Source organism: Thermobia domestica, chromosome 18 (genome assembly GCF_964235325.1).
Source record: "Thermobia domestica chromosome 18, izTheDome1.hap1.1, whole genome shotgun sequence".
Classification (NCBI taxonomy): domain Eukaryota; kingdom Metazoa; phylum Arthropoda; class Insecta; order Zygentoma; family Lepismatidae; genus Thermobia; species Thermobia domestica.
In genome coordinates, this window is record NC_137471.1 from 73,963,111 (window position 1) to 73,965,425 (window position 2,315).

Sequence of the window (2,315 nt, forward strand, 5' to 3'; positions counted from 1 at the left end):
CGGCAGATATAATCTGATTTATCAGAAAGCACAGAAATTAGTAGGGAAAGCTAACAAAAGTATAAGAACATTTGGAATCGAAGATCAACAAGGTCATGTGGTCACTGACCATCAAGAAATCCTTAGAATTTGGGAGGAATATGAAAGATCTGTATGATCAGAAAAATCGTCCCGAAGATATTGCGATCGAAGCAAAGGAAGAGGTGAAAGAAAAAGCACTCAGTATATTGAGAAGTAAAGTAGAACAAGCAATCAAAGACATGAGAAGGAGAAAGATCTCTGGAGACGACGACATACCAGCACATTTATTCAAGGGATTAGGAGACAATGTAATGAAAGTACTGACTTTACTTATGAACAGGATCTACCTGAGTGGAGAATGGCCAAAGGACTTTATTGATGTTATAGTGATTGCATTGCCCAAGAAAAAGCAAGCAAAAAGTGCAGCGATCACAGAACCATTAGCCTTATTTCCCCACACTGGAAAGATTATTGCACGCATACTGAACAGACGACTCGAAAGTAAGATAGAAGAGATGTTAGAAGAGGGCTAGTTTGAATTCCGGAAAGGAAATGGCACCAGAGATGCTATTGGGTTGATGAGAATTATATCAGAACGAATTTTTGATGTAAAGGAAGAGTTGTGTTTGTGCTTCATCGACTGGCAAAAAGCTTTCGACCGGGTCAATTGGACGAAACTTTTCACAATACTTAAAGAAATGAGAGTCACCTGGAGAGACCGACGACTCATTCGAAACTTGTACAGAGGACAACGAGTGAAGTTGCGCTTGAATGAAAGATAAACCAATAGTGTGGAGATTGGGAGGGGAGTCAGACAAGGATGTAGTATGTCGCTCCAGGGGCCGCGGTGGCTCAGTGGTAGAGCGTTCGCCTCTGTGCTTGGGGTCTCGGGTTCGATCCCAGACCCCGCCAAGTAAACTTTGTGGTGGACAAACACCGTGTGCGTGGGTTTTCTCGGGGTTCTCCCGTTACCTCCCACTTTCTTCATTCCACCATTTCATTCATTACTCATCATCACCGTCTCCTTTAGCCTAACCGGCATAACCGTGGGACGTAAAACTCAAAGATTTCATTTCAATTTTAGTATGTCGCCCCAATTATTCAACATTTACAATGAATGTTTAATGAAGGAATCATTAATGGGAATTGGGGATTTCAAGATTGGAGGGCAGATCATTAACAAGATCAGATATACAGACGATACGGTTATTATAGCTAGAACCGAAGAAGGACTACAGGAGATGATTGACAAAATAGTTGACACTGGGAAACTATTTAAATCAACATTGAAAAGTCGAAAGTCTCGAGAATATCCCGTGGAAACGCGTCTGTATGGGTCAGAGTAGAACAAAGAGAACTTGAAGAGGTCGATAATTTTAAGTATCTGGGGAATATTTTGATAAGAGACGCTTACTACACCAAAGAGATCAGGTCAAAAATTGCCATAGCCAAAGAACCATACAACAAGAAAAGATCAATCTTAACCACCAGGATCAATATTGGACTTGGGAAGAAGTTGGTCAAGTGCTATATATGGAGCGTTTGACTGTATGGTCTACTGACTTGGACATTACGGAAGTTAGAGAAGAAGTATTTAGAAAGCTTCGAAATGTGCTGTTGGAGGAAAATGGAGAAGATAAAATGGATAGAGAGAGAACAACAGACTAAGATGTTTTGAAAGGCAGAATACTTAATAATAATAATAATAATAATAATAATAATAATAATAATAATAATAATAATAATAATAATAATAATAATAATAGTAGTAGTAGTAGTAATAACCATAGTGGGGTTAAACTATGAACTCTAGCTTACTGCATGGACTACTGTTTATGGTTGTGACCTTGATTGTTCACAGTGTTTCTTCCCTCCGGTTTCGGAGTGACTGTAGCCACGTTATTTCCTGTGCAAATGATTTTGACAGATGCTGTCCTTCAGTTTGCATACTTTCTCGACTTGTCCGACTGTGAAGTTGAAGCTGCCTGACTGAAACTAAAGAACGTTATCCCTGCTGAGTTTTCTGATCTTCCTTGCAAAATGGCATTCTTTCGTGTGGAAGTTTCATATGTAAATGCAGCAAATGTAAAAAAGTTTTTTTGTGAGTGTGACATGTGGTATCTAAGTGTAATGTGAATTTTTGTTATGCTCATTTCTTTCATCACAACAGTTTACAAATAGTAGATATTTTCGTCGGATCTTGTATTATTTAGAAAAGGAAACATCTGGACAATTTGTACGTACATCCTTATGTTTCTCGAATGTGTAATTTATGTTGTTTCTTTTCATTGCAG